This window comes from Rhinatrema bivittatum, chromosome 6 (assembly GCF_901001135.1).
Source record: "Rhinatrema bivittatum chromosome 6, aRhiBiv1.1, whole genome shotgun sequence".
In the NCBI taxonomy this organism is placed as follows: Eukaryota; Metazoa; Chordata; class Amphibia; order Gymnophiona; family Rhinatrematidae; genus Rhinatrema; species Rhinatrema bivittatum.
Genome location: NC_042620.1, coordinates 118,458,774 through 118,471,624, shown reverse-complemented (window position 1 = coordinate 118,471,624; position 12,851 = coordinate 118,458,774).

The following is a 12,851-nucleotide window of genomic DNA, read 5'->3' as shown; positions in this document are numbered from 1 at the left end:
AATCATTTTTTAAACATGTCTTTCACTTCTGGGCTCCTTCCTAACTACAAACTGACAAAGACACAATAGGAAATCATGCCAAGATCTTATTACAAAGTGCACATCTTCATTGCTACCCTGTGTGGCTGGCTGACATTCCTGCAACAGAAATAGTTAATCCCCATCTAATATCTATATTACCTGAAGTTCAGCTGCTTCAGAAGTCACTGACCAATTGAAATCCTTAGCAGAGCTGTCAGAACTTTTTCTGCGATGTCTTCCATTCTTAGCTCTTCCTGTTACCTGTGCAATCTTCCTAGTTTGAGCTCCAGTGTTTATAGTTTTATATGTGATAATCATGGGCAGAGCTTAGCCCATCATTGTGGGTATCTAGTACAATGATTGGGTTCTGCCATCCAGGTAACACCCTGTTACATCAGCAATTCTTTGTCAGGCCTTATTTGGCTAAAATTCATTGCAAGTCTGATTGAAAGGCATGGACATTTTGCTTACGGAGTCAGTTCTGTGTCAGACCTTATTTGGTCATCAAGGCCTGTTTAGAAAATGTCAATGATACTTTCCATAGTTCTGCATCTGTAGGTCATTGTCTAGATATCTTCCTATAATGTGCTGAGCTCTATCTACCAAAGGTCCGGCTTGTGATATTTTCATACTGATGATTCATATCTCTTCAGTGACAGCTTGTTTTAATATTTTAGCATAAGCATTCTCATGCAGCTGAATTAAAATCTAAGAGGCTGTGCATGCCACCATACCATCCTTGGAATGATATTTGACTATATGACCTTGCTTTTGGACAAACTTGCAGATCAGTTTGCTGTATCACAACAACCATTAATTGGTCCCACAACATTACTCTTCTGCTCAGTCACAGCATCCAGACTCCTTTTGAAACAAGGTCTAAATTCTGCCTTTATATTCTGTTGCATGCCTTCTTAATGGCCTAGAAAATTGAGTGTCCAATTATCCAAATTGCCCAGGGCATTCTAAGCATGCTTGCAAGATTAGGTGAATAATAATTCATCAAACTTCAGCAAAACATATTTGAAAGGAAAGACACCAACCTCCACTACCAGATTATCTTCATCATCTTGGGAGATAGGTCCCAATAGTGCATAGTTTCTTAGTGTTCAGACAGGTGAATCCAAAACCAATGGGTTATACACCTCTATCAGCAGATGGAGACAGAGCAAAACTGATATCATGGTATATATAGCTCTGCAGTGATATCAGCCCACCAGTATTCTCCAGCAGATAGTGGACATGCATCTCCCTACTGGGGATTGCTTAAAAAAAAGGAGAAGACAAGATTTATTCGCCCCGCTCTCCTGTGGTGATACCTTATGGTCCTTCCTTCAGTTGAGAATTCCTGAGGTGATTTCCATGGTCCTTCAGATGAGTACAATAGCTGGTTTGTTCAACTGGCATGGGCTTAGCTGTAAAACAAAAAAAACCAGTTGAAAGACAAGCGGGTGCAGGAAGCCGAGTTCGATGGTGAAGGTATATGCCCTCTCCTCCGTAGCTGGAGACCGACCTTGTACTCAGCCAGAATGGGCTGAGCCAGGAAAAGGGTAATTTAAAAAGAATAAAAAAATAATAAAGAGAAGGGGAGTTGATTAGGGATTCCTCCCCCTCCCCCGGTCTCCATGCTCGGCATGCGATCCGACGGTTGTTCCCACCTCCGGTGGAGGTCAGGGGACAGGGGCAGCCTGGCAGGTTGAGGTTGAGCTCTCAGACTCATCTGGTTTGCTGAGTGGTAGGCCGCAGCAGCAATTTCGAACATTTTTTGTGCGTGAAAGATTGCCCTCTTCGGTGCCGTTGGGTTATACTTGTGTGCCCAGCTGGGCGGCCCATTGTGCACCTAGTTGAGGGATGAAGTAAGTTTTACAACAACCAAAAAAAATAGAAAAAGGTAGGAGGGAAAGGACGGGGGAGATAAGGGAAGGTGGGGTGGGGGGAGGGAATGGGGGAAGGCAGCGTGGCTCGGCGCAGGCTTGGCACACACAAGGTGCACAATTGTGCACCCTCATGTGTGCGCTGACCCCCGATTTTATAACATGCGTGCGCCTGCATGCACATGTTATAAAATCGGGCGTACATTTCTGCGCGCTGGGTAGCACATGCAGATGTATGCCTGCACATACCTCTTAAAATCTACCCAAAGCTTTTACAGCAACTTAAGCTTTTATTTAAATGTTACATTAGAACATATTTTGATTTGTTATTAGCAATAAATACATTTTCTCCAAGTTTTTAAATATGTATCACTCACCCAGGTAATGTTCAGAGTCATTGGACTCAATACCACGACTAAGTCCCTGATAGTACTGTGCCTTTCTTTTCTTTTTTTTTGGTTGAAGGGTTCTCCATAGGGAGATGAGTAAATCACTTGGGCCCTAGGCATTAACTGTATAGTCTTCCACAGAATCCCAATAAAGGATCTGGACACTCTAATGGTGTCCCAACATAAACTTTACTGCAAAAATAGTTCAAACATGAAAATTTCACACTTTCATACAAGCCTTTCTCAGATAATATACATAAAGCAATTCAAAATTGTAAATCTAAGACTCTGTGATTCTCTGAGACCTTGAGCTATCCCTCAGGGTCTCTTCTTCATCCTTAGATAGAATATGAAGCCTCCCTGGGTAAACTGGAATGGGTACTCCTTCCCATATGGACTCTCCTTGAAATATCTGGGATCCACTGCTTGCCCTTGAATTATCCAATTTTCTCCTCTCCTTCTCTCTTGTACCTGAATTTTCTCCTCTCCTTCTCTCTTGCTGTTATGAACACTGCCCGCGGAGCTAATCCCCGTGAGCAGGCACTTTACCTTTTTACTGCCTCTCCCTTCGCGGCACGATGCCGCCGATGTCGGCCCTCCCGCACGGCCAGAGCCGCGGACCTTGTGCTCTTTTGCGGCTCAGAGGCCGCCCCTGTGTCTTGCCTTCACCGCGGCCTTCTCTGCCCTTCATTGCGGCACGGAGCTGCCACCGACGTCTTCATCATCCTCCGGGGTTGAAGGCCGCAAGCCCTGGGCTGGATTAGCAGCTGGAGCCGCCCTTGGGGCCTCCTGCAGCGGCTGGAGCCGCCGCCGTCATCGGGGGCTGCGTCCAGGCCCAGCCCTGCTGCTTCTGATGCTGACGTCAGTGCAGGACTGCTGTCCACGGTCCTGCACAGCTTCCGTCCTGCTCCTAGGTGCGCAGCCGCGCCTCTCTTCTACACTTAAAGGGCCCACGGCCTGATATGCCCTGGGCCCTTCCTAGTGACTGTTTCCTGTTGCAACCCTATAAAAGGGCTGGTCTTGCAAAATTGCTCGTCGCCTTGCATCGGAGTTACTTCAGTCCTGGAGGCTCCTGCCTGCCAAAGCTCCATCAGGTCTTCTGTCTACTTCGTGGAGCTCCTCGTCTCGTCTTGTTGTCTCGTCATGCCATGTCTTCATTGCCTGAGGTCCCCGTCCAGGTGTCCTGGTGTCTCATCTCCTGATGTCTCGCTTCCTGGTGTTCTAGCTCTCCTTGGTGTTCATTCTTGCTCCGGAGCCTTCTGTTCTGCCGGTCGTGGATCTCCAGGTGACAGGTCGCCGTCATGGGAGATGCCGGCAATGGACTGGTGTCCTGTGCTCCTGAGTCGTCTTGTCCTGCCAGCCTTTGTGGTGCTTCAGATGACATCGGCTTCGTCGTCGGAGTCCCACCTCGACTGGATCCTCTCCTGCGCTTGTTCCGCTCTCTGCATGGTCCATGACCAGCCTCCTCGGGCTGTGTAGGGCGCGCAGTGGAACAGGGTGATCCGCGACCAGCCCATTGGGTCCACCCGTGAAGGTGGGCTGAGTAGGGCGCCCTGAGAGTCAGTGCCAATGTCTTCCTGCCCAGCTTCTCGTCTCGTCTGGACTTCATCAAGTTCCTCGTTTCGTTTCTGATGCCATTGCATCAGCCTTGGAGTCATGTCTTCAACAACCCTGGTGAGGAAACAACAAAGAAATAGATGCCCAAGGAAATCTTTGCCAAATCTTTATTGGGTGGAGACGTGTTCATTAAAAATGCCCGACTCAGGCCGAGTTTTGCCACATTCCAGTGGCTGCCTCAGGGGCTACAAGTAAACATATATAAATAGAATAAATCATAAATACATAAAAAATCATAAAATGATTAAAATGATAACTAAAAAACAGACTAATTACTTACATACAATTAAAAATAATTGAATAAAAACAAAGATTAAGAACCTCACATAAAAACACAATGATAGAACAGATATAGCATAAAACAGATCACGTATGTTGGGAAAGGAGCATATGAGTAACATCATAAATATTCATAAGAGACCTATATATATATAAATTATTCAAAAAACAAAATATTTTTAATACCTTGAATTTGAAAACATTGATAGAGTCACAATGGAATTCAAAATGTCATCCGCAGTATAGACATATCTGTAAAAGTCATAACACTAATTTGAATGTGTTCAAAAAACAGGAGAAAGAATGAAAAAATTGTTTAACTTGGAATGTGAAAATGACACACCTTATATGAAGTAAGTATTGCTTAAACATCTGTTGGTTCCATTCACTAATGGTTCCACCTACTGCAAGCGATTCAAAAAAATGTGTTGATATATTTCTGATATAATCATGCCAAATATTGAACAAACTGTAATGATGTATTTTTAAAACTAAATATTCGAAAAACAATAAGAAAAATAATCTGCCAGAATGCAGCCTTAATAAGGATGAATTGTATATTAGTGACAGAGGTGCAATGTAATAGTGAAAGTGAATTATATGCTAGTGACCACAATGTGTTGTTCGCAAGAATATGGCCTGCTGCTCCATGCTGATCCAAACGGCAGGTCCGAAAGTGCTCGGAACGGTCGGAGGACCGTTCTCTTACCAACATCATCATGTTGTTGGCGCTAGGAGCTTGCAGGCCCGGCAGAGGGTAAGACCGTGTTCTGCCATCCTGGGACACGTCGCCATCCCTCAGTTCGGTCCTGGATCCATCTGGGGTCGGGCTGAGGCCCAAGGACACACTAAACACCCCGTTAGGTAACAGAATGCAAGGCCTTTTAGGCCGTTAAAAACAGTATGCAAGGCCATGTGTCCGGTAACGTGTTCTACCTTGTTCCTGAGTCTTGTCTGTGTTCTTGGACTGGTTATGGACTGAAATATTTTTTTCAGGACTTTGTGTATATGACCTGCTGGAGGCGCCAGCTGTCTGGATTTTTTACGACTCACAGGAGGCGCCTGCATCCAGACTTTGTCCTGTTTGCCAGTTTGGGGGTTTTAAGACCTGCAGCTGTCTGGATTTTTTACGACCTGCAGGAGGCACCTGCACCCCACCTGGTTTTGCTGGTTTTGTTTGCCCGCCCTGGGTTCCCTTCCCCAGGTCTTCTTGGTGTTTCTTGTGGTTTTTGTCTTATTTGTGATGTTGGCTCTCTCTTTGCTTGTTTGTGTTGTTCTTTGTTGTTGCTCGTTTGTCTTGTCTTTCATTTGTTGCTTCCCGGGTTCCTGTTCTCCCCGCTCCCTCGCTTTCCGCTCCCTCACTCCTCGTTCCCTTGCTTCCTGCTCCCTTGCTTTCCACTCCCTCGCTTTCCGCTCCCTCGCTCCTCATTCTCTTGCTCTCCGTTCCCTTGCTCTCCATTCCCTTGCAATCCGTTCCCTTGCTCTCCGTTCCCTTGCTCTCTGTTCCCTTGCTCCCTATTTTGTGTTTTTTGTTTGTCGGTCACGCGGTCACTGTTCGCGCGGTCACTGTTCGCGCGGTCACCGCTCGTTCGGTCACCGCTCGCTCGGTCACCGCTCGCTCAGTCTCGTGTTCCCTCAGGCTCATGTTCTCTCAGTCTCATGCTCTCTTGGTCTTGTGCTCTCTCGGTCTCTTGTCATTCTAAATCCAAACTGAAAATCCAGACTCTAGGGGTCACTTGCTTTTATGCAAGCAGGAACAAACCAATACAGCAGCTTCTAGTGAGGGTGCTGTGGCACAGGTGGTACATTCCTTTACTTTACACTGCTCTGACCTAACTACCGGGTCATATTCCATGGTAGTGATTTCAGTCATCCCACTTCCTTTTTCAGCTGGATTATACTACTCCATAGGACTACCTTGTGATCTGAAAAGCCATAGTAGTCTGGGTTCTGATAGGATGGGGCAATTACCTGACCTGTGTGAAGCACCCCAAAAAATACCAGGGAAATGGCTAAAATGAACAGGAATACATCAGATAATGAGCTACATACCTGAGGCAACATGTGCTAAAGTCATGATAAATATGAGTAATCCTCTGTCTACAGTCTTGTGGCTCACATTGCATGGGCTTTCTCATCACAAATCTCTGTATGGCGTTGCCCCAACCAAATTGTTTTGAGAAACATGAGCTGCAAAGCCAAAATCCTTCTAGATAAGCTGACTTACGTCTTTTGAATATAGGATGTAATTTACTAAGAGGTTCTTCTGGACTTGGTAAGGCCTTGATCCATTTGGCCGTAATAGGCACTAATCTTCTTGAACCCTCGCTTATAAACAGCCCATGTGGATGTAGACACAGAGTTGCCTAGTGGGTCCACACTGCCTGCTCCTAAATTGCCAAAGATTTGCCAGCACAAGAAAAAAAATTTTTCTGCTTCAGATGCCATTCTAAATCAAAACCATTTAAAATGAGAAAGAATAAACCTAGACTAGATTGTCATATTTAGCCTTAAGCTAAATTTCTCTTAAGCACTTTCTCTTTCAGAAGGTCTACAACAAGATAAGGATCGCACTGGTAAAATGTAGTTTTGTTTTGTTTTTTTTGTTTTCATTTTGGGGGGGTTATATTTGTTTTCTGTTTCATTTAATGGGGGGTGTTTTTGTTTCTTTATGTTTAACTGAAACAAAATAAATAGAAAACCTGATCCCCCACCCCAGCGCTGCTGCAATAAAAAAATTTCCTCCCCAGGCTTCCTTTACCCCCCACTCTCCCTCTTCCTATCTTACTCCGTCTGTTATGTTGAATAAGTCAAAATGGATCACAAGTGATTCAAAATGGCTCGTGCCAGCCCTGAAGTTAGTGCCATTTTGTGTTAGGACTATATCTGATGGGGTAAGATGGGGACAGGGAGAGTGAAGGATTGGGGAAGGCCCAGGAGATTCATTATTTTTAGTGTGGAAGTGCTTGGGTGGGGGGTGGGGGTTTGATGGCAGCAATGGTGGCAGCGACGGCAGAGGATGCATTTCAAAATGAAAGGAAAAATCCAATGAATTTTGAAATAACATTACATTTGGAAACAGTGTTTCATTGCATTGTTCATGTTGCTTCTGACTTGGAGAACTGTCTGTGTATGATGCCTACCACTTCCATGTTATAACACCAGAGCACTACTTTTTTGCTTTGCAGCTTCTCACCCCAAACAGCCAAAACCACCACTACAATAGTGAATAATTCTAGGAAGGTGATGTTTATGGTGGTGCCTGTATTAATTCAGGTATCAAGCAATGGTGCAGTTCAGCAGGAACCATGATAGTAAACTCCAAAACCATTACCATAGAAACATCTGAGAAGAGATCTAATTCACATCTAAAAATTGGAGGGGCCTGACATGGTGATACCCTGCTGAAATGCCTTAGAAATTAAAACCATACAATGAGGTTACCCTGCATTTGCTTGTATGAAATGGTGTCTTCACCTGTGGTTGCTGCTGCTCTCCTGCACAGGTATATTTGCCTTATCAGGATCTCTCTACATGCAAAGCTGAAGCAGTCAACTAATGACTGCATTAATTGCAGAGTTAATTTCTTTGCTGAATGCAATGTCATAATCAGCGCTCTCTGTTTCTGTAGCTTCTCAGTTAGTAGACTGAATACTAAGTCACCCAAATCTAGCTTAATCCCCCAAAAGATTAAGTTTTATTAGAGTCTTCCATTGGCCAAGGACAAAATTGGACACCAAATTCCATGGCCAACAGATGGAAGCTCTGAAATGAACTTGCCCAGCAGGGCCCAGGAAAAGGAAATTATTCAACAAACGCCCAATACTGTTGTTCCCTCAAACCAGAGCTATGCCCTTTCGTGATGTGCTGAACACTTTAAAATAGGTACAAATGAACAAGGTCAAAAAAAAAAAAAGGAAACTGCCCCTGAAAATGAAAACTAAGAAATGGGAAGCATTCAGAATGTTTTGGGAGTAGCCGAAAAGCTGACTCAGGGTCAGTCCTCACTATTAGTGTACCATAACCGCATTCCTTCACCAATATTACTGTGCTATCGAACAGTATGTACTATATAGAACAAGCTTCTTGGAGCATAAAATCATTATGGACCCTCCAACTGGATAGGCCAGGTTAGTTAGTAAGCAGAATTTGTCTGACTCCTTCTTAGGGGCTATACCCACAGGTAATACCAGCTTGTGGGAAAAGGCCTACCATGGAAAGGGTCTATGGCCTGGCATAAATCTATGCCAGGTTTGTTTTTTTCAAACAATTGTACTTCTTATTTAGTATTTAGTACACATTTTTGTGCACTAAAATCCTTCTTGCATCGGAGGTAGTTTGGGTGCACAAAAAAATCAGTGCTAAATAAGCAAGTAAGTAGCTGTGCTTATGTGCACTACATATGTGCACTATGCCTAGTGCAGCTTATCACATATACACACACTGCAAACAGATTATTCCTTGACAATGACTCATGGAGGTGAGCCTGGTATGGAATTTTAAAGCTATGGGTGAAACCCTCAAAGAGGGTCCTGCATCAGTGAAATTAGGAAAGCCTCTTAAAAATATGTCTAGGCAGTAAGTCTTGGTCAATAAATCAGGGCCTTGGGTTTTACCATCCCCCTTCTGGGACATTTTAGAGCTAGGTGATTAGCCCTTCCTTCAGAGCAAACAAGTTTGCTCTGTGCAAGTGTCAAAGATGCATGAGGAGTTCTTAAAAAGCTAATATGTCCTTAGTATTTCCAGAGAGGCACTTTTGGACTTTGACAGTTGCATCTGCACTATTTCTACAGTCAGGGCTAGTGTGTCCATTAGGTGGGACTAGGAGGTCGCCTTGGGCAGAGTGCACAGTCGGTGGGTTTGGGGGGGTAGTGTTACACTGGTCTGCCTAGGGCACTACAGACCCTTGCACCAGCCTCTGACAGTGCTGGGCCAAACAGAAGGTTGTTGAAAGTTGCCATGAAAGGAAACTTCCTGTGATTTGTGCTTTATCTCTTCTAACTTCAAATAAATATATTTGTGATCCCAGGAGTGGTGTTTGTTCTCCTCCATCCTTCTATACTTCTCATCATAATTCAGCCATTCAGTCTGCAAAATCTTTATGAACTTGAATAATTATATCAGAGTAACCCTCACTAGAATACATTTTGCAATTCAGGCTAGCTAAGGTATGGAATGCAAGAATCCAATTGGTGGTTTTTGATACCCTCACCATTCTCTCCAGTTTTGAATAGAACACTCACATTTCTGCTTGGTCTTATGTCCCCTTGGGTTCCTTTCAAGAGGAGACAGTATATCAGTGGGACTGTGCTTCCATATATTTTTCTTGTAACATCAGTACTTGAGGGGTGAGAACACAATGCTCGGGACCTTGACATTCGGGATGACTCCAAGGCATTGGATGCTGCTGAGCTACTGCTACTGCTGGTGCTATTGAAGAACTTGGAAGATTACTAGCTGAGCCCTAAAGCAAAGCTGCCTTCTTAAAATGAGATTTATGGTGCCAAATTTTTCTCCCTTTTGCCCTGCAGAATGAAATCCTTTGCCCCTCCTCCCCTAAGCCTTTTTACTCTCTTGTGCTAAACTCTCCTGCTTTGCTGGAGAAGCACCACTTCTCTCCGTACCTGGTCTCTGCTACCACACTGGGTGCTAGCCAGAAACTCACTGTACAATTAAATTCCTCCAGCTCCACATCTACTCTCAGCTCCTCAACTGTATGAGGTGGATGATGCCTTGATTCTGTGCTTTCAGCACTCTGCCTGTAATGTATACAAAATGCTGTCCCCTTAAAGAGAAAGAGAATACTTGTATGCACCAACCATTTCCATATCCCCTTCTTCAGCAGCTTTTGTTAACTCCTCCACCCACGAAGCACCATGCCTACAAATATGTACATATTCAGTGTGAGTTTGAGAGATGATGCAGTCCTGGGGAGAAGGTAGGAAGGTTGGAGCAGTGAGTCTACATGTATAGTTGCCTTTTTTTTTTTTTGCCTGCCTTTTTTTTTACATGCTCTTCCAATAATATATATATCTTTTGTGATATCCATGTATTGGTCACACTTTAAAAGCCATATTTTCACTGCCTCTTTGGGACATTTATTGATTGATTTCATTTCCTTACGGTGTACTTTCAGTATGCTACTGAAAAAAATGATGCCTTAATAACTCTAATTAAAGATAAAATACAATAGAAAAATGTTTTCTCATAAGATGCAGAAATAGCACTTTTCTGAATATTTTCCATAAGCAAACATATGTATACACATGTAAAACATGATTCAAAACATTGTTCAGCATATGTACAGGTAACAGTACTTGGGCAATGTAATACGGCATGTATTTTTACCCTCTGTGCATGCTTTCTATCCCAGCTGAGAAAAAGGAAGTTCCTAGTGGTGGTGCCTTTATTTTCTCTGTCCTCTTTGATTGGCCTTTACACAAACTTTCTAATTTTACTCCTACATTCATCCCTTCTGAGCCTCATATCATGACCTCTTTTTCTAGAAGCTTGTATACCAGGATCCATTGGCATTCAGATCATCATCAATTAATACCTTAGGGAGCAGTAAAAATGATTTACAGTAATTTCAAACATTGCTAATATTGTCACTGCCTTATCACTGGCAGAAGTGTTAAAGTTTGCATGTTGTTCATGTGCGTTTCATTTTTTTCCTGGGTGAGCCAGTGATCCATTGATCCAATTATATTGGTTTCCAGGTGTGACTTCATAAAAGCAATGCTACGTACGTACCTCTCCAGTAATATATTAAAAGAATATCAGGGCTGAGCACTGTGGCGTGGAGTCTGATGCTGAAATAATATTTTCTTCCAATTTTTTTTATAAGAAGGAACCATTACTTTTCACAAATAATGCACAGCATACTACAAAATCTAAACATAATGCTGAAGTCATGCAAGGCTGAAATAAAAAATAGTGTTTTGCTTGGGTGGGGTGGCTAGTTTAATTCCATTCACATCCAGAGCTTGTTGACACGTCTTTGCATGCAATTGTTTTCCTTACAAAATATAGCCTTGTACTGTATTTTTCATTTTCTTGAGCATAGTTTTTGTTTGTTTGATTCTTTCCCTAAATTAGGATCCCCTTTTTGTTTTCTGTAGGTCCCTGTGGACAAGCCAGTTTTTTCTCCCAGCCCAACCTTTTACCCCTGTGCTTTAGTAACTTCACATATACCAATTTATATACCAATGTAAAATTTAGCAATGCAGCTCACAACATAAGTTATTTTTACATAATGTTGTGTCCTTAGTCCTCTTTTTTATCTCTCAGTTAAGTCATTTGTTCCACATGGTACATTAAGGACCCAACAGCCTACATGAGCTCTTCTGTTTAGTACTCATTGTCCACACAAAAGCAACGTATAGTAGTAAACAAAAAATGGGTGATAGCAAAAATAAAAAATGTTCTGGTAACCAATATCAATGATTGAGTCATGCCTACAAGTTCTAGATTGAAATAATTGAAAACTGTGTCATTTTAAAAACACAGTTAGCTTCATTACCTTATGATATTTTAGATCTTTTAGAGATTACCAACCACTGCTCAAACTAAAATAGCTTGCAGTCACATGGAGAGAGGATAACAGTGAATTTGTAGATTATAAATTGGTCCTACTATTCCTTTATTTTGCATTAGTTCTTCGGATGTTGTACAAACACATCTTTAAAAAAAAAAAAAAAAAAGAGGGAAATGCAGGGTTTGGAAAAACGACTTTGTTGTGCTCTCAGCAATATGAACTTTTGAGTTTGAGGAAGAGAATCTTATTCCAGGTAGGGTCTCCGCTCCTCATTATCTGCTGGCTGGTTTGAACTCTCAGTGACCTTGATTGTCAGTGAGAGGCATTGGGTGAGCCGGGAACTGTCCCGTCGGGGTCCCTGCTGCCAAACCAGAGGGAGTAATGCATAGGAATATATGCACCAAGTTTAGTTCATAACATAATGTGACATTGTTTCTAAAACGTTCATTTACTCTCATCAGCAGGCCAGGAGAGGGAAAGCAGTAGGTGCAGTTATCTGAACGTATGTGAATTGCCTTTGGTTGTTTGCGTGTTATCCCTGTAGCCTGAACATTACTGTTCTATAGTGTTGTTCTAATAAAGGTTCGTGAGATTTATGAAGTTAGCGACATTGTGGCAAAATTCAAAGTTTTTTAAAAATGTGACGTTACAATTTCAAAGACCTGGGCAGGGGGCCGGGAGGGAGGGGAGAAGGGTTACCAGAGGCAATTATACCTGTCAGTACCGCCAGACAAAAGAGGAATGCCACACAGGTAATCGGCATTGATTTAAGATCAGATGATGAAACGTATACGAATTCTGTTGGAAATAAGTTCATAAGCATTTTTGTTTACTAGTTTCTTTTACTTTAATTTACCATTGCCATTTACCTATAGTATTCCTTGAAGACTCGACATTTCTAGATATGTGTCAATTTAGATTTAATTTAATTTTGTTCCTCTGTTTTGAAAAAATATTTTATGGAGCAATGTTTAAAATTAAGTTATGTATTTTCATTATAGCTTATGTTGTGCTTATGGCAACGTTTTTTTTATCGAATAATATTGACAATAAAAAACAAAAAGCCACTGGGATCACCTGTCTCAAAAGATTTTTAAAGGCATTTGTAAGATGATTAGGTGATGGCTTATTTCA